Source organism: Salvia hispanica, chromosome 2 (genome assembly GCF_023119035.1).
Source record: "Salvia hispanica cultivar TCC Black 2014 chromosome 2, UniMelb_Shisp_WGS_1.0, whole genome shotgun sequence".
NCBI lineage: Eukaryota > Viridiplantae > Streptophyta > Magnoliopsida > Lamiales > Lamiaceae > Salvia > Salvia hispanica.
The window spans coordinates 29,599,936-29,620,050 of NC_062966.1; the positions used below are offsets into that span (position 1 = coordinate 29,599,936).

At 35.8% G+C, this 20,115-nt stretch overlaps 4 pseudogenes; all 4 read left to right on the plus strand.

Annotated features, from left to right (window-relative positions):
- The first annotated feature begins 852 nt into the window (after positions 1–852).
- Positions 853–2,747, plus strand: LOC125205188 (annotated as a pseudogene).
- LOC125206756 lies at positions 2,707–6,318 on the plus strand (annotated as a pseudogene).
- A 3,118-nt stretch (positions 6,319–9,436) lies between these two features.
- LOC125206757 lies at positions 9,437–10,649 on the plus strand (annotated as a pseudogene).
- Positions 10,650–14,702: 4,053 nt separating this feature from the next.
- Positions 14,703–16,743, plus strand: LOC125206758 (annotated as a pseudogene).
- Positions 16,744–20,115: the final 3,372 nt, after the last annotated feature.

A 20,115-nucleotide genomic window follows, 5' to 3' on the forward strand; every position in this document is an offset into this window, starting at 1 on the left:
TACTAGTCATCGCAGCTTGTTAACCAACCTCCACGTGTCTACGCCTTTATCATTTTTTTTGTAAAATCAGGAAAATAAAAAGAAGAACAACAGAGAACAATGAATTGAATTAGATGAGTTGGGTTGAATCCCAAGTTGGCAAAAATGAAAACTAAAACTTAGGAAAAGAAGGTACTAGCCTAACTAATCAAGTTAAGACTTTTAATTTTTAATTTAATCTAGAGATAGTTAGTTAACACGTCTCTTTACATTATACTAGTAGTAGAAGTTTGAACCACTAAGCAACGTAGAAGTTCTGATTTCACACAATTACGTAATATTCATTGTATCTCATTATACTTAGAACATTATTTGGGACACAAAATTTACAGAAAAAAGTGATATACATAATTTAAGTGAAGATATAATAAAATATACAATAACAAAGAGTAAAAGGAATTTATGTTTCTTTTTTACTAAAAATGGATGAACTATAATAAAAGAAAGAAATATGATTCAATTATGATGAAGAAAAGAAAAATATAAAAATAACACATCTTTTTTTAATTTAATTATATTCAATGCCGACATGAGTTTATACATAGTACTAATTGGCTTCTTGAATTTTCTCCTAACTATTTCTTACGCACACGATACATGAACTTTCCAATTAGAGTCGGCCACACATACTTACATATGTTCAATTTAGTGCTAAATTTCCTAGTCCACGTGCATCCACACAATTGGTCACGTACTATAAGGTCGGCCAACAATTCTCAATTTTTAAATTCAACTCTTACAATAGTACTATTATTATTGATATATAGCTTGTCTTAATTATTATCCAATCCACTCTACCCTTCTTCATTAAAATAGTCTAAAATGGGGTCAATAACTACTTGGATTCTAGCCATGTTCCTATTGTTGGAAGCTCAATTTTGCCACGGCCGCATGCTTCCTTCAAGTCTAGATTTTGTGGGAAGCAATTTCCTTCTCCAAGGCTCACCGTTTCTCTTCAATGGCTTCAATTCCTATTGGATGATGAACGTAGCCTCCGACCCCGGCCGCCGCCACAAGGTCTCCGGTCTTCCGGGAAGCCTCCGCCACCGGGCTCACCGTGTGCCGGACTTGGGCTTTTGGAGACGGAGGCATCGCGCTCCAAATATCGCCAGGTGTTTACGACGAACGTGTCTTTCAGGTCTGTTATTGTTACGTATCGTAAGTTTGTTAAGACCGATAAATAAACAAAATATGATAAGAATTAAGAATGCATATTTTTAGGTCATTTTAGTAGTATAGTAACTTCAAGACGATGAGTTATCTATCTTACCAATGTACTCGTGGGATTAACACGTGTTCATATATTTATATAGGGATTGATTTTGTGATTTATGAAGCGAGAAAGTATGGAATTCGCCTCATTTTGAGTTTGGTGAATAATTTCAATGATTTTGGAGGTAAAGCGCAGTATGTTAAATGGGCTAGAAATGCAGGAGCACAAGTTAGTGATGATGATGATTTCTTCACAAATCCACTCATCAAAGATTACTACAAGAACCATGTTAAGGTAAGAAATAAAGAGTCACAACATGCATGACTAATTAAACTCGATCATATTGTAACATATTTAATTAAATAAAACTATAGGCATGATTAATTGGCTTGAATTAATTTGCAGAGAGTGGTGACAAGATTGAACACGATTACTAGAGTTGCTTACAAGGACGAGCCAACCATCATGGTGGGAACTCATCAACGAGCCAGCTGCCAAACCGACTACTCGGAAAAACACTCAACGTGAGACATCTTGTGGACGGGCGAAAATTTTTACAACACACAAAACCCTAATATGCATGCATTTTCTTGATTTTGAATAGGGATGGGTTCAAGAAATGGCAACTTTGTGAAATCCATTGACAATAACCATTTGTTGGAAATAGGAATGGAGGTTTCTATGGAGCTAGCATTCCACAAAGAGAACAACTAAATCCTGGCTTCCAAGTTGGGACTGATTTCATTACAAGCAATCTTGTTAAAGAGATCGACTTCGCCACCATCCATGCTTATCCAGATACCTGGTTCGTTATACTTGAATGCAAACCGTCCCAACTTTATTAGTACGGGGTCTTTTGAAAATGTCCTGAATGTAAAACGTACAGATCATACTAATGCAGAGTTCATGTGTCAGGCTCCCTGGAAAAGTGAGGATGAAAAAATGGAATTCATGGATAGATGGATTAGGAATCACTATGAGGATGCAAGAAACATATTGAAGAAGCCATTAGTGATTGCTGAATTTGGAAAGTGGAACAAAGCTGGTGTGGAGGAAAGAGACATGTACATGAGGAATGTGTATAGAGATATATATAGATATGCAAGAAGTGGGGGTATAATGAGTGGAAGCATGGTATGGCATGTGATGGCAGAAGGGATGGATGAGTATCATGATGGGTATGAGATCATCTTATCGGAGAGCCCATCAACGGCTGGGATCATGTCTAGGCAGTCTCATGCCATGAAAGCATTGATGTCTCGCAATGGAGTCATCATGCCCCATGATGATGATGATGGTGGTCATCATGCGAAGAAATCAACTCTATGGAAAATTTTGCGATGGATGATGATTCCTAATTTTTTCACATGATTCTTTGTATTCATTTCTCATTTATTGTATAGTTACCAACGTAATGGAATTGTATTTTTTTTTTTTTTGTATATAGTCAAAAGATGAGATCGCCAATTGGGAATATACCGGAATTTGCCGATTATTCGTAAAGTATAGAATAATATGGAGTATATAATTTATGTGCTAGTGGAATATTTTGAATCAATTAACGGATTTTGGACTGCATTGACATTCTAAGATGTTCCATGACCTATTGATGACGAAAATAAATTTTCAATTACTCCTACTACAATTTTATTTTTCTTGGTCTGGTACGATGATGTGTAATTTAAAGCATTATATTTTATTTATTTCATGAACACGACATGTTTATTTATTGTCCCTATAAGATAAGTGTGGCTAGTTAAACACATAATGTTTTCTCATCAAACTAAACTCTTTCAACAAAGAGTGATTTAACATATACTCCATCAAACATAAACATAAACATAAACATAAACATAAAATTGCATTGATAAATTTAAAATCAGTCCTATCATATTTTTTTAACTTTTATATTGTCGTTAGTGTGATGTTTTCAGCATCATTTCAAGTCATTATTGACTCCATTCCAAGACAAAATAGGACTAGTCGCCTATAATTATACTGATAATGTTGCTCTTGATATAGTACTAGAGTTGGTACCCAATTTTAGTTGCATGTTCATAATTATCCATCTAAATATAATTATGGCTATCATATAATTAGGTTTGAAATTCGAATGAATTCATAGAATCCATTTTAATCTTGTGAATGTTGGATATATGAATATGTACTTAAATAGAAATACCGAATTAAATTTGATTTTCGTAATTCAATTGTTCTTTATCCAAAATAGCATAAGATATTAAGATTGCATTAGTGGTCAAAAAATCTTTTTCCTTCCAAAAATGATGCAAATTACTAAATTTTCGGGAGAGGAGGATAACGATACTTGTAGTAAATGGTCAAATTCATGTTAAAAAAAGGAGACCTAATTTCTCCATAGAAATTAAACCAAGAAACAAGAACTCCAATACATAAATCAGATTAAGGTATTTGATTGCTATTAATCTTTCCAATCATGAAATGAGATTGCATGTAATTCAAAATACATGCAAGAATTCATGACTGGAATGGATTATAGAATATTGATTGCATCCAAAGAAGAAAGGAATTGATTTTCTATATAAACGAATTAAGCCTTTGTAGTTGGATAATTATCTCATCATCTCTTCAACTGCAACAATGTCTCTTTCCCAATTTTTACTTTTAGTCATCTTCTTCAATGTCTTCTCCTCTGCGTCCAATGCAACCCTGATTACAGAGATGCCCTTGCTAAATCCATCATCTTCTTCCAAGGCCAGAGGTCCGGCCCCTCCCGCTCGCAGGATATCAGCTGGAGAGGCAGCTCCGGCCTCTCCGACGGCAGCCTCGCCGGCGTAAGTGCACTTCACCTTTTCTTATGCATTGTTAGCATTTTATGTTGTGTAATTTGCTTTTAATAGAATTGATGAAATATATACTTATCCATAAAAAAAATAGTCTCATTTCCGAAAATCATAAGTTTTACTATGCAACTGATAAAGTATAATACTCCCTCCATCTAAAAAAAGAAAAGCACATTTGACATTTTTGGTTATCCATGAAAATAGAGCACATTCGAAAAGGAAAGTTTTCAACAACTTTTCTCTTACTTTTTCCCCTTATCTCTTACTAATAATTTGGACCCCATATTCCACTAACACTACTTCCTTACTTTACCAATTCACATTAAAATCGTGCCATTCACAATGTGTCCTATTTTTCATGGACGGAGAGAGTATAAAACTTTAAGATAAATGAGTTATCGTACCATTTTTTTTATAGGAAAACTCCATTTTTAATTTTGGAAACTAATTTTTTGGCTTGACCCTAATTGATTACAGGTGAACTTAACCGGAGGGTACTATGAGCGGGCGACAACGTGAAGTTCAACCTGCCATGGCGACACCCACGACATTGCGTCGTGGAGCGTCATTGAAAACAGCCGGAAGCTGGGCCCGCAGCTTCCGGCCGCGGACGCCATCCGGTGGGCCACCGACTACCTCCTCAAGTGCGCCGCGCCACACCGGGCGGCTCTATGTCGGCGTTGGAGACCCCAACGCCGACCACAAGTGTTGGGAGAGGCCGAGGATATGGACACGGCGAGAAGCGTCTACTACGTCACGCCGACAAGCCCGGGCTCGGACGTCGCCGGCGAGACCGCGACGCTGGCGCGGCTTCGATTGTGTTCAAGAAAGTGGACAAGGGCTACTCGAAGCTGCTGCTGTCGACCGCCAAAGATGTGTTGCAATTTGCAATGCAGCATAGAGGCTCTTATAGTGACTTCCTTGGCTCTAATGTTTGCCCCTTTTATTGCTCCTATTCGGCTACACGGTATATTATATTATATTATATTATATTAATGTCACGCGTTAGTGGGGATATGTATTTCATAGTATTGTATAATTGTTGTTGTTGTCGTCAGGATGAATTGCTCGGGAGCCGGGTGGCTTTACACGGCTACCAACGAAACATATTATCTTGATCTTCTTAAATCGGTGGGCGGGGAGACGGCGTCGACATTTTTAGCTGGGACAACAAGTATGCTGGTGCTCATGTGCTCCTAGCAAAGGTGAGACTAATTAATTGGTTAATTGGTTAATTGGGGACAAAATTATCAAGATTTAGTTGATTTTAATAAATGTTGTTTTTTTATCAGAAGAGTTTAGTGAATAAAGATGAGACATTTGGGGGATATAGGCAGAAAGCAGAGGATTTCATGTGTAAAATACTGCCTAATTCCCCTTCCTCCACCAAAATGTGCCTCTCAATATTCATTTAATTTCAATAATTTAATTAAATTGGTGATTGATATATACTATAGGTGGTTTGATGTACAAGATGGGGCTAGCAATCTACAATATGTGACATCCATAACTTTCTTGCTCACAACTTACTCCAAGTACATGGCTAAGGCTAACCACACCTTCACTTGTGGGAATCTTGTTGTCGCTCCCGATACCCTACGAAATACGGCTAGGAGACAGGTGAAATGTCTTGCCAACTGAACTTTATTTCGTAATGCATTTTACATATATAATTAATATAATTTTGCTTTTATGAATGTGTACATTGTAGGTGGACTACATATTAGGAGAAAATCCAATGAAGATGTCTTACATGGTGGGGTACGGGACGAAATATCCCAAGAGGATTCATCACAGAGGATCTTCACTGCCCTCGGTTGCGGTTCACTCTCAGGAGATCGGGTGTGAGGGTGGGTTTCAACCTTACTACTACGGTTCGGATCCAAATCCAAATACACTGATAGTGCGGTCGTTGGTGGGCCCGACCAGAATGATTTCTTCCCGGATGAGAGAGGAGATTATACTCACTCCGAGCCTACTACATATACCAATGCTGCATTAGTTGGGCCCTTGGCATCCTTTGCTAGGAAATCTTGATCGTACTGCCACAACTTTGAAATGTAAATATCAATGTGCTATGTATAATATATAAGTGCCCAGGTTATAATTGGGCATTTAATTTGTCACCAGATGCTGATCATCTAGGTGAAGTACATTTTAATGTAATGCAGCTAAATGCAGAAACCTATCAACTTTATTTGGTTTGAATGGTTGAAAGATATGATCAATCGATCTTTTAATTGATTCTTAATGGTGCAGTTTTTTCTTGAACATCAAAGATTCTCATTTGACAAAAAATGTTACTATGTTCTTTTCTCTAGTATTCATATGCAATCAATGGCGGATCAGAATTAAAAATCATGGGGTCAAACGAAAAATAAATATATTAATAAATAAATATATTACAAATGAAATATATCTCTCTTATAATTGGCTCTTACGTGTACGATACAAAATATTCACATCAAACCTATCAATATAATTTCATAATCTGAGATCAACTTTAATTTCTTTTTCATCAATTTCAATCTTGTCTGAATAATCATCAACTATCCCAGTTCTTCTAGTCGTTATGGTTCTTGTTTAATAGATTAGCTAGAACAACTAACATAAACTCAAGGTCTTTTTATGAAATTTAATCCATTAATATAAAATGGAAGGTAATTAAATTAATAATAAAAAATATATTGATCATATTTATTAAAATTAGGGAAAAATATACTTGCTATAATCAAATAAAAGTAAAAGACTGATAAAACATGAGTAAAGAGGTGAAACCAAATTTCAAAATAATAATAATGTTAGTAATATGAAAATAATTTGTTTATCGTTATGTTTGATTTTTCAAAATCAAATCACACCATAAAAAATGTGGAACCAAATTTCAAAAACTAATATTTTACTTAAAAATCCAAAAATATATTATCATGATATAATTATTATTATAATTTATAAATGATGCTACATAAAATATAGCTCTAGTATAATATTTTTTAATGTTGTTAACATTAGCCATGACTAGATCCGCCACCGAGTCAAGAACAAAATTCCAGAGGCCGTGGGGTCCGGACCCATTGGGAGGAATTTTCTGGCTGTTCTACGGGCGACTCGACCCCACCTCCCTCCGCCGCTGTATGCAATGGAACAATTTTTCTCCTTAAACTGCATTATTCACAAAAAATATTTATGGTAAGACTTTGAAAGAGGGCTTCTAGAACATTTACCCAAATGTATACCCATGATAAAAAAATTCACTTCTTCGTGAATAAGTGATGGAGTATAAATCTAAGTGTATAATTTTTTTGGAAAGGTGGTTTGTGTGCGTTGTTTATTTGAATAGGCTTGGATCCAATTAGTTGTATCATTTTCCATTATATATGATCTTGTGAATTACTTTTCATAAAAAATCATATGCCAAAAACACAACATTTCGTGATTAATTGACAAATCAACTTTGATTCTCTAGCAACCAATTATGTGGGGCTCTTAAAGTTAAAGCAAAGCATTGGCATTCTTTGCTGGGAGGTCTTGATCATATTTGGATTGTCAAAATGCTGCTTAATGCAGAAAGCTATCACCTTATTTGGTTTGAATGGTTAAATCTTAAAAACATGGTTAATCGATCTTTTCAATTCTTTTTAATGAGCTAATTATATATGCATTCTTTGTTAAATTTGGGCTATTCTTATTGAGAGTATCCAACGGAATATTTTGGGCCCAACCAACTAAATATTTATTTGGACATTAATTTTCTCAAATTTTTTTTATCATGTTCTTAAAATTAATTTTAATTTGTTCCGTTTTCCCGATTAGTCCACATCCATTTTTTAAAAAACCTTTCTATCTTGTGAGGCTTCATTCTCTATTAACGAAATTTTAAATTGCCTTTTCTCTCTATCTCCTCGTTTTATTAATTTTACGTCAAAATTCGTATATCCATAAAGTTAATACTTTATGAGACAACTGGTGTATAATAATGGATAAATTGACAAATAAATCACAAATGTTGATCAAATTCTGGTTTATCCATCTCTTTTCAACACTCGAAAAAAAATCATGAAGTTTGAGATTTGCGTAATTATCCTATTATTCCCTTTTTCGGTGAATTACGTATTGCTATGGAAGTCGGTTTAAATTACGTGGATAAAACAACGTCATGCATGATAACACATGTCGGCTAACATATCAACATGTAATATGTTAGAAAGGATGAGATAATCGTAAAAATCTCAAACTTTGTGAATTGCTCCATTTTTCTTATTTTAAAAGTTTGAAACATACACGAATTTGAACGATTTTATATGACAATTCATTTAAATTAATAATCATTTTATTTTATATATTCGTTGAAGATTTTAATGGGATTCCGAAGTAAAATATAATTATATTTGACCATAGTAGTAGAAAATTAGAGTAAATATTAATTTATGTAATTTAATTTTGAGGTCATTGTGATAAAATATAAACAAAAATAGATTTAGGGTTTCTCCGTTTCTTCTTCAGTGGTCTCATTTTCAGACGACAAATTAGGGTTTTATCGCCATTGTAGAGAGACGTTGAAGAAAAAAGATGAGGCCTATATTGATGAAAGGGCATGGGGGCCGCTGACGTTTCTCAAGTATAACCGCGACGCGATTTGCTCTTCTCCTCCCAAGGGTCCCACCGTCGGTTTCCCGCAACGGCAAGACTCCTATCCCGCGGCCCCAACCCCTGTTTGGACCTCGACATTTCCGTAATATCTCTTATTTTCCCCCAATTTATCCATTTGGAAAGGGGGAACCCCGAAATTTAATCCCGAAATTAAAGGATTTTAGGAGTATTAGTTTTTTTTTTGAATTCATTGCACGGAAAATTAATGCCGGAGATAAGTGCAATTTTGGGTTTTTGGTTTTATGGTTTATGATGGATGGGTGATTTTTTTTTTCCTTGTTTTAGCTTAAGTTTGTTGAATTGAGGAGAGTTTTTTTGGGTCGACAAAGTGATTATTTAAACAATTTTTGTAGAGGTTTCATAAACTCATATGGATGCTATCAAAATTAATGTGATAGCTTTACTTTTTTTTTTTTTATTCGTTGCTATTGGCTGTGCTATAGCTGTAAGTTTGTAGTTGTAGCTAACGAAGGATTTTCCCCGAGATCTTGGATGAGAAAAGATGTGATTTTTCTGCTTGTTGCTACCTTTTCTTTCATGTTTTCGGTTGCCTAGTTAGTGACTTGGTTATGTTATGATTTTGATGGAGTGTTTGTAATCTGAATAATGGATGAATCGGTTTTGTTGTATAGGGGATTCCACAAGGCTTATAACTATTAAGGTTTTGGAAATTTTATTAGAAGAATATTAAACAAATGAGTTTTTGACCTAAATGTTGATGTTAGAGTTCCCGAACTATGTTGGTAAATCTGTTCCCCCTTTAAGGGCCAAGGGAAGAATAAACAGAGCAGTTTGGGGCCCCCCTGAATACTACCATTATAAGTGGCGGTGAAGATTCAGTAATTCGTGTCTGGGATGCTGAGGTTATTTTTTAATTAAAACACAGTTCTTAATACATTTGATTTTTTTTTTCTAGCATGGTGAAAAAGATATCACCAAACCTGCTTTTATTTCCAAGAAAATAATCGATCCTTTTTTTTTTTTTGGAATTACAGACAGGAAAGTTGCTAAAAGAGCTGACAAGGATAAAGGCCATAAAAAAACTATTACATCACTTGCAAAGGCAGCAGATAGTTCGCATCTTCTCTGGGTTCATTGGTAAGTCTGAAAAGGTGGTTTATGCTTATATTAATGTCCTTTAATTATTCTATTGTTCTTGTTGTCATCTTGTATTGACTGATCCATTCCCATTTTTCAGCTTTGGGATTCCAGAACATTAAAACTTGTCAAAACCTACGTGACAGAACGGCCTGTGAATGCAGTTGCAATGTCTCCACTTCTTGATCATGTAAGCACCAAAAAAACATCTATTTGATTTTTGTATAATCTCTTGGTTTCTTTGTTATTTTCCATACCCCACTTTAGGCGCCTCCTGTGATTGGGATTTATGCTTTGAGATATCAGTTTGAAACTCCGCATCCTAATTTTACTGATTTCCAGAACAATTATGTTTGGATCGAGATCAAATTTTTGATGTTATGTTTCCCATTATTTTTTTTGCACACTTTTTTTTTTTACTTACAAAATGTTGTTTTTATCTTCCACATGTTATAAGATAGATGCTAGTTTTCGGGGCGTTGATTTTGACTTTTTGTTATAGATTGTGTTAGGAGGTGGTCAGGATGCATCATCTGTTACCACAACTGATCATCGTGCTGGAAAGTTTGAAAAAATTCTATGACAAGGTTAACTCCCTTTATATGTAACAAGATTATTGTATTTTACATAAGTAAAGAACTCTTTATTGATTTTTTTTTTTCGTTCTTTTTTTTTAGATCCTTACTGAAGAAATAGGAGGTGTTAAGGGCCATTTCGGACCTATCAATGCCTTGGGGTTCAATCAGACGGCCGGAGGGGATTTTCTCGTTCTTCACATCTCGAGAATGTTTTTAAGCTTCAATCTTGTTTTCTCCTTTTCCTCCTAGCTTTTTAATGGAGGGAAAATGGCTATGTTAGGGTTTCACCATTTTTATCAAGATTACTTCAACATCAAGATTTGAACTTGAAAATTTGGCCCTTGCTAGTTTCATCTTCACATTAGAGTACTATTCTTTTTTTGATGAAATTTTGGAGATTTGGGGTCAGATGTTTGTACTGTGGTATAGACTGAAATTATCTTCAATTTTGGTCCATTTTCTACCAGTACTATTTATGATTCTTGAAGGCCAATTCGTTCCAAATTCAATTTCAACATACTTATTTTCTTTTTTTAAACATAAAAATGATGTTCTAATTTTGATGTTTCTGTATTAACCTTAAATAGTGAGGTATTCATTTTCAAAAGGCAATTTGAAGAATTGGTGGCAAATATCTCAATGATTATAGAACTGTTATTCTAAATAAAATCCCAAAAAAAACAGTTACAAAATAACAGTTGTTTCCAGTGATCACAAGTTCTTGGAGGTGGTCATTCAAAGGGAAATGAATCAACTGCAACATTAGAAGCTAACTCACACACTATTGTTATGTAAATGACTGTATAAAGGGGTCAAAGCCCCCCTCCCCTCATTTGGGAAAAAAACCCGCCATGGACAGAAAAGATATTCAAACAATTGTGGGGGTGATGATGCTGGTGGTGGGATTGCTCAATGTTCGTCCCACGATGGCTCACTTGCCCCCGGAGCATGCATCGACCATTGCATGAAAGAATGCAGATCAAGCGGCATTGGTGTTGCAGCCTGCATGAAATACTGCCCGGTGCATTGTCTCCCTCCCGACACCTCCACCAAAGAGCATTACTGTAACCTTGGATGTATGCTCGACCAATGTGCCAAGTTCACTGGCGGTAGCACCTTCTCCTCTCCATTTCTCTAGTTTTGGGTTCTTGCATCGTATGAACTGTCATTTGTTGTTGCAGATGAGAGAGGATGACCGACTGTGTTTCAAATGCCGAAATTCCACTGCAAGATCAGTGCCAAGATTGTAGAGTGATTGCTCTGTGATGATTGAAGCAATAGTCTGCAGCCACTTAGACATTATTTAGTATACCTTTGTGATTCTCTGTGATGTTTTTGTTTCAAATAATGGCTGTAATAAACCTTCTTCAATGAATTTTGCCGCTTTGTTTGTAGCCAAAATCTCTGCAGGAACCAGCAAAAAAGCATAGCATTTTCCTCACAACAATATTCTAGTCACATCATAGCTAATGAAGTGTAAAAATTAACATCATATGAACTGAAATTTCACCAAGATACTAAGAGATTCAAAAGTGAAAAATTATTGTCACCAATAGCCGTTGCAAATGATGAAATCGATTAGCATCTCTGAAAACAATTGCCTTGCCGTGTCGTTTGATGCTATTCTCATGAAGTTATTGCAGTCCAAACAAATGCGTATGTTCTTCATTATCTTAATAAGGCTGCAGCTTGAACCGCCACCATTCATCAACGAGAAAACCAGCACGAGCTTTCGCGTGAAGATACCGATACGCTCTTCTTCTATACATCAAACAAGACAGAACTTTTGTCTGGAACATAGCCTATTTTCTTCAACTGCATCATCCAAATAGATGTGTATTGATTTTACCTGTGGGCATTGCTGCCCCAGAAGCAAATTCGTGCAACCTATGCCCGGCTTTCCTTTCTAACACCAGCTTTATCCATTTTCTTTCGTTTATCAAAGCTATTAGCTGAGCAATAGATATTTGAGATGATAACATATCCTAATTCTTGTTTCTCCATGTTTCCTACATGCTCCTAGAAAAGCATTCCAGATAACACAATCTGGTTGATGATAGAATATCTACCATACAAGCATAATGATCAAGTTGAGGAACTAGTATACTAAATGGGATCAAATACCTCACTCAGTCCATCCGTCTGAAGAAATCCAAACATTGAATTCCAAGGAAACAACATCCCTGGTTTGATCAGTGAGGTTGCCAATCCAACATCCAAGTTCAAGGCCGTTTAATGCTAGCTGAATGCAATTGCAAACAACACTTCATCCCCATATCTTTCCACTGCCTACATTCCTTATTAAAAGTGTAGGTGGTCAAAACAAAGTCCATCTGAAAGCATTTTCACCAACAAAACCATAGCTTCGTGGCCCTGCTTCCACTCCAGACTTTTCCAGTGGAATGCAATCAGAGCATTAGCTACATAAATCCAAGCATCAAGATCGGTTTTTGAGGCAACTTGCAAGCCATGATAGTGATTAGGCGAAGTCGTTGGGTCTGTGATGGGGTAGAATGAAACGACGTCATTTGAGCATATTCTTGTCCTAATTATTTCACAGTAACTAATTTCTTTCACACCAAAATTCTCGTAATTTTGATACACATTCTAAAATCATAATTTAGTTCGACAAAATTAACTGAATCGGGTTGATTATTATTATCCAGATTTTTCGAATTCGATTTGAAATACTTAGTCCTTTGTTCGAGAATGATCGCTTTCCCGTTTCATAACCTTTACATAAGCTACAAAAAGAAAAGGTAGCGTAGAAAATTCTACCGACGCCAAGCACATAATGAGAGCACTGGTGATGTATATAAAAACAAGGATCTCAAGAGAGAATACATTTCAGGGGACGCGGAATTCAGGTGAGTTAGTCTTTCGAATCTTTTATTTTTTTCAAAGATCTTGATTTTCAAAGATCGAGATTATTGGGAGCTTTATTTCTTGAATTTCGTTATTGATGAGGTGAATTCTCCCCACAGTTCTTGGAAACAGTGTAAGTGTTCCATATTCATGAAGTTCACGTCACTGCTAGGACATTTTGTGCTCAGTTAACTAAGCCAACTTCTTGACTTTGTCATCGGTCTTTGTTGGCAACCAAAATTACATGGTTCTAAACCATTTATATACTGTAATTATTTTTGGTGTTAGTAGATTGCATGTTTTTCATGATTTATCCTGTTCTATGCCTTTTTTTTCTTCTGATTTTGCCTTTAAGATAGCTATACTTCTTTATTCACTTTCTCTCTCTCTCTCTCTCTCTCTCTCTTCCTGGTATTTTTCTTTGCTGATTTTAATCATTGTATAGGAGGCTGGGATTTGGGTGTAAGTTGAGATTTGAAGTCTCATTTGCTATTTCTCGGTTCATTGTTATTGGATGATGAAAATTTGCGTTGCTCTAGTCCTTATTTTGTCCTTGCATTATCTAGCCATATGTATCCGTTTGTGGGATACATAATGATTATGTTGTTGTGTGGGAAGCTTATATGAAGATGTTCTTTGCTTATATGCTGATTGCTATATTGTTTTTTTTAAATAGATGAACTCCATCTCTCAGTAAATAAAGTACTGCTGTGGGGTAGAGCTGTTTTTGTTCTCTCCGATTCAGCTGTTCTGTGATCGGCAGCAAGCTGGATTGATGTGCAATGCAGAGGTCACGGAAAGCTCTTCTACAAAGAAGAGCTGTAAAGGAGGCAATTTGTGGTAGAAATCGCTTGTATAAGGTCTCTCTTTCTGTTGTTATCGTTCTATGGGGCCTTGTCTTCCTCTTAAACACATGGATAGGCCATGGAGATGGCCAAGCAGGTTGGTCGACTATCTAATATTGCATTTTACTGAATAGATTATTTTGGCCAACCTTCTTTTATTAGTCAGTTATTTTTGTTTACTAGTCAGTTGTTGTTTAGTACAGTACTTCAATATTCCAGTCAATGGTTGAATGCTGAAATTATTCATAAGCAGATTAGTATACCTTCAGGTTCAGTCCTTTCAATTTTAGTACTATTACTGTGTGTTATGATACTTCATTTCAGTTATATTCTTCAAGAGAAATTTTTACGCACCGCACCTACTTTGTAATTGCTCTTTACTTTACCTAAATCATTGTTGCCCATCTTTTGATTATTGGTATTGGTGACATTGACTATCACGATCTTTCTTTATTTTATAATCTGCAATTGCTTGCTTGGCAATTTAATCGATACATAACTCCATCTTCCTTATTGATGGTATGCAGAAAGATCAGAAGAGTACCATGTTAATGCAACAAGATGGGGTGAAGCGAAGTGTCTTTTGTCAGGGATGCGAATCAGAGATTATCTACAGACAAAGATCCATCAGATGGAACTACAAGGTGGGATGAAGACACAGCATCTCTTGAAAGGGATGTGAATGGAGATTAACAGATGGAACTGCACACCCATCAGATGGAACTACTAGATGGGCTGAAGATGAGGTGCCTTTTGATAGGGAAGTAAAGCGGGCAGTATCTGTAGAAGGGAATCCATTAGCTGAAGCCGTCTCTGAAAATGGTCATACTGATCATTATAAGAGTGAATCACTTGCTAAACTGGCAAAAGAAAATTCTGAATTGGTTGCCAAGGAAGATTCTGTAAGGAAGATTTGCCGGAAATGTGGAAAAGGACAAATCTTTAACTGATGGTTGTCCAGTGGAGTGCATATGGTCTTGATGAATTCAAGAATAAGGCATTTAGTTCAAAAACGAAATATGCAACGGGTAAACCTGGAAGCATAATGCATAGATCAGAGCCGGGTGGAGAGGACTACAATTATGCTGCTGCTTCTAAAGGAACAAAGGTCTTGTCTTCAATAAGGAAGCCAAGGGCGTTTCCCTAATATCTTGAACAGCGACAAGGACAAGTACCCCCGAAACCCATGTTCTACCGAAGAAATTTGTTGTGATAGAGCTTTCTGAAGAAAGCGTTGGTCGATGCCATTAAAATAGCAAACTTTGAGCATCACTCTTCTAATTTGAAAGATTTTGAGCTATTAGGCAGTGCTGTTTACCCTACTGATTCATGGGTCACGCTTGGAAAATTTAGTGCTCAAAACTGAAACATGCTCAAGACTTTGTGCTTCCGGGCCAAAATGGGCGAGATCCCCAAACTGAACTTGTTGAGTCATCATGGTGCGGAGTTCTACTGCACACTAACATTAATTGAAGTGTACGGCATTGACGCTGTTGAGAAAAGCTGAGGATCTGATTTCAGCTCAAGAAAAAGGTACCCCTATCTGGGGAAATATTAGATGATAAAAAGTCTGGTTCAAACCAGCACGCAAGCTCTGAAGGTATGGGTTATGAAGATCTAGTTAAAAGAACCCGATACTATGATCAGAACCCCTGATGTGAAACATGGAAGGTTGAAATCGGCGTGCCTGACCCAGTTGAAGAAATCCGTCATAAACAAGTAAATCGGATGCCTGGGGATACCGTTCTTAAAATTTTAATGAAAAAGGTTAGATCTTTGGATTTGAATCTAGCTATTCTTGAGCGGTACCTAGAGGAGTTAAGTACCAGATACGGAGACATTTCAAGGAATTTGATAAAGATATTGGACACAGGGCTACTTCTACAGGAGATAATATTTGAACTACGGAGTCTATCTAAAAGCAAAGAAGTTATGGTATGCAAAGCTTTATATTTGTTTCTTGATCCTTTCATATGTAGTCTTCTTCTAAGCATTCTCTCCTGTGCAGAGCGGGAGATCAGTGAGCTTTGTCTTGGAAATCTCTTGTTTCGGTGCAGCTGGAGAGTATACTCAAAACATGCCCTCCTCAGGTTCATCAATCTATCTTCTCTCCTTTATTTGCTGAATTTGGTTCTTGCTGAGTGTTTTCTTCTCTTTTTCTTTTGTTTGTTTGAATCTGCTCTGAACGGAAGTAACAACAACTATTTGAAAATAAATTTTGTGAAGAAACCTGCTTTGGTGTTAGTATCTGGGATCAACACTTGGTCTTAGATTCACACTCGAAAAATTCACACTTGGTCTGCCGCACAGCACTCACACTACATGCTTGTTTTTTCGGTGTTTATTTCAGTCCTATGCTGCATAAAGTAGCAAAGTAAACAAAGATCAAAACAAAATAACCTTGCAAATGTCTTGTGCTTACTCTCTCTCTTATCTCCTTTACATATGTATGCGTTGAATTCTGACATGGTTCGCTCGTTTCCCGCAGATCGGAAGTGGAGACAGTAAGGATGGAGCAGACACACATGGAGAACAAGGGAATTGTGATATTTCTTGTTTGTGTGGGATTTGGATTTATGCATTGTGAGGTCATTTGCAGATGTGGTGGTGGTACAGAATATGAATGTGAATAGTTGGAGTGATTGTGTTTCCAGGAAATTTTGTTCAGAGAAGTCATCCTGGTTTTACTTATTGCTCAGCTGTAGTATTATCATAATTATTCTTTCATTATAGAGATTTTCCATTATTTTTATACAGTATGAAATTTACCATTTGTTATGCTGCTATCATTTTTGGATCTTTTATATGAATAACTAATAGAGTTTTAGACATACCCAATAGTACTCTAAAATTCAAAATAAAGATATGCTCATTTTTGGGATTACACAATAATAAATCCATATAATAAATTAGTAAAGGTAAATTTTGGTCCTAAACATTTGACCGAAATACGAATTTGGCCAGAAACATTCACTTTTTGAAAAACAGATCCATAACAAAGGAAAATGTGGCCAAAGTAGTCTTTCTTTACGGTTCAGTCAAAAAACTAAAATGATTGTTAGTTTTTTTGGGACGAATAAGATTATTCCACAAGGATTTCATTATTATTCCGACAAGGATTTCATTTGTTATGAACCTATTTTTAAAAAATGAATGTTTTGGAGCAAATTAATTTGTCATATGTTTAGAACCAAAATTGACATTTATATGTAATAAATCCAAATCAATTTTGAATTTTACGAGTAAAAAAAAATTTTATAGAAATATTTGACGTTTAAAGGGGAAAAAAAGGGAGTTTAAATAAATTCGGTGAATAACATAAAAAGATACTATCTCTTTCCAAAAGTACTATGAACGGTTTAAATTTTGATCTAATTGATACAAAAAAGGGAAAAAAAAGATAAAGTAATTAAAGCATTTTCTAAATTTCATTAGAGTACCCACAATAGAACAAACCAAAAAAGGGAAAGTTTTGGGGCAAAACAAATGCCAATAACTGGATTTCCCCCCAACCGGCACCCATAAGGACTCCCTCCCCAATAATAAAGTAGTTTGGGGTCCTCCTAAATCAAACAAATTCAAAAAATTTAAAAATTGACAAGAAACGGAAAAAGGTGCAACCATTTTTTTTTCATAAAAAAACATACATGGTTAAAATTTTTAAAAAAAATACATAGACAACAAAAAAAAAACATCTCCCCCGGTCTTTTCTTCGGGGGCCCCTTGGCCACCCAAAAAAATTTTAAACTCGTTAACACAAGTGGGGGAAATGGGGTGGAGGAAGAAAACTCGTTAACCCCAAGGGGTTGGGGAAGAAAGGGTTTTCCAACAAAACAGTATATAAAAGTTAATTTAAAAAAAAAAATAAAAAATAGGTCGTTTGATCGTTCCCGTCGGCCGGCCAAGCGGAAAAGCAATGGCTAATGACGGCCCAACCCCCGTCGACCGCCCTAGCCCGCCCGCCCCCCCGTCCGTCCGTTCCCCAAAAGCCCAAGGGGCCGGACCCTGGGCCCCCTGAGCCGCTAGCCGGTGGCTAGGGCGTGCACCCTTTTCCTTTGGGGATGCTCTTGGGAAAGAAAATTTTTTAAAAATTTAAAAAATTTATTTTAAGGAAAGGTTTAAAAAAAAAGACACCATTCATAACCCTTCCTGTTAATTGATTTTTTTTTTCTATTTTAAAAAGTTCCAACAAAATTTGGTAATTTTATTTTTGAAAAAATTTTCCATTTGATTTATTTTCTCTTCTTTATTTTCATGCCCAATCCCTATTTAAAACTTTGTGCCCTAAAAAATGTCCTTATCTCAAAGGCAAATGTTTTCGAATTACCCAAATCCCCCCCAACCATTAAAATTTTTTTTAATATTTAATTCTTTTTATCTCCTCCACATCATCAATATTCACCCAAACCCAACCCCAAACCTATTTTAAGGTTTATAATGAAGGGGTCTATTATCATTTATTTTTATTAAATTTCTTAAATAATAATATTATTACATGAATATTTATTATTGCATAAAAAAATTTAAAAAAAAACAAATAAATGACAAACTAAAAATTATAGAGAAAAATTTAAAAAAAAAAACAAAAAACAAGAAGAAATACGAAATTGAAAATACAAAATTTTGGTATTTTCTACATAATATGCCAGACATTAATTAAAATTTTGGAATTGCCATATTTAACCAAATTTTTTGGGCCAACCCTTTTGAGCTTTTTTTGTTTTAAAATTTGGTTTTTTTTTTAAAATTAAGAAGCTAGACTCGCATCTTATTCGTAGAATATATGAAATCATTATTCGCATCTCCCCCTTTCACGACTACTTTGCCCAAGTCGATCTTGAATAAAATTGGGGGATCACAATAGTTGAATACGTGTTTCTTCTTTCATCTTCCACTATCATATTGTGCAAGATTTCAAGCAATCATTATTTTCCCCATAATATCATGACCCCAAAATAAGGGCACGGGCATTTGATAAAACCCAAAACAAAATTAAAAAAACCAAAAAGCTCGAACATCTTTTTGGGACTCTTGATGTCAGCAAACAACTTGTGCTTCATCGTTTTTGGATGGAATAGATTTGACAAATCCCGCCCTTTGAGGATATATGCCATTTAAAAAATAATACCCCAAAATTTTTTTCATGGCCATTTTTATGAATTAACCCCGGTTTCGACCTTCCAAATATCATCAAAAAAAAAGGGGGATTGATCAAGCCCTTAATATCATTTCTCAACTGGGGTTCCAAAAAAACTCCCATCCCCCATCTTTAGATGCTTGCCTTAAGGAAAGATTTCGGACTCCCCTTTTTTGGGGGTATTGTCCGGCCCCTTAAGTGGGACAATTTTTAAATTTCCCCAAACTTTTCAAACCCCCCCACGCCGGGAAACCCCGTTGTTCTCCAATAGCAGGAAGTCTTGCCAAGTCTTCTTGGTTGGGGGTTTTTAATAAAAATTTGGGGGCCGGGAAATTACACCTTCAACCAACTTGATGAGGGTTTTGAATGAGTTTTGCGGGTTTTTTGGGAAAATTGGGAAGTCGGGCCTCTTGTAGGCCCAACCCCCCCGGGGACATTTCGAATGGGGCGTATACCCGGCCCCACCCCGGAAAATCACGCTTTTGCACAAAAAAATTGTCGGTCTCCGACGTTAAATTTTTTTTCAACAAAGGTTTTTGCACGAAACCTTTTTCAAAATTGAGATGGGGGGGGTCTTCGGAAAAATGCTTTCGAAAATAAAATTTGACCCCCTACGTTTTCCCTTTTAAGTATCTCCTTCTAGATCTAACCGTGTGGGCCCCAAGGGGTTTTGGGAAAAGGGGTTGTTTAAATAGTTTTTGATTAGTTGATCGAGTTCCGATTTTTTTAAAAATTTTTTTTCCATTTCATTTCTTAAAAAAATTGGAAGCTTCAAAATTAAAAAATTGATGACATTTTTTGGGGGGAGTTGGCCCAAAAATTGTGGGGGATTTTGTGTAATTTTTGGAAGGGGTATAGGGAAATATAA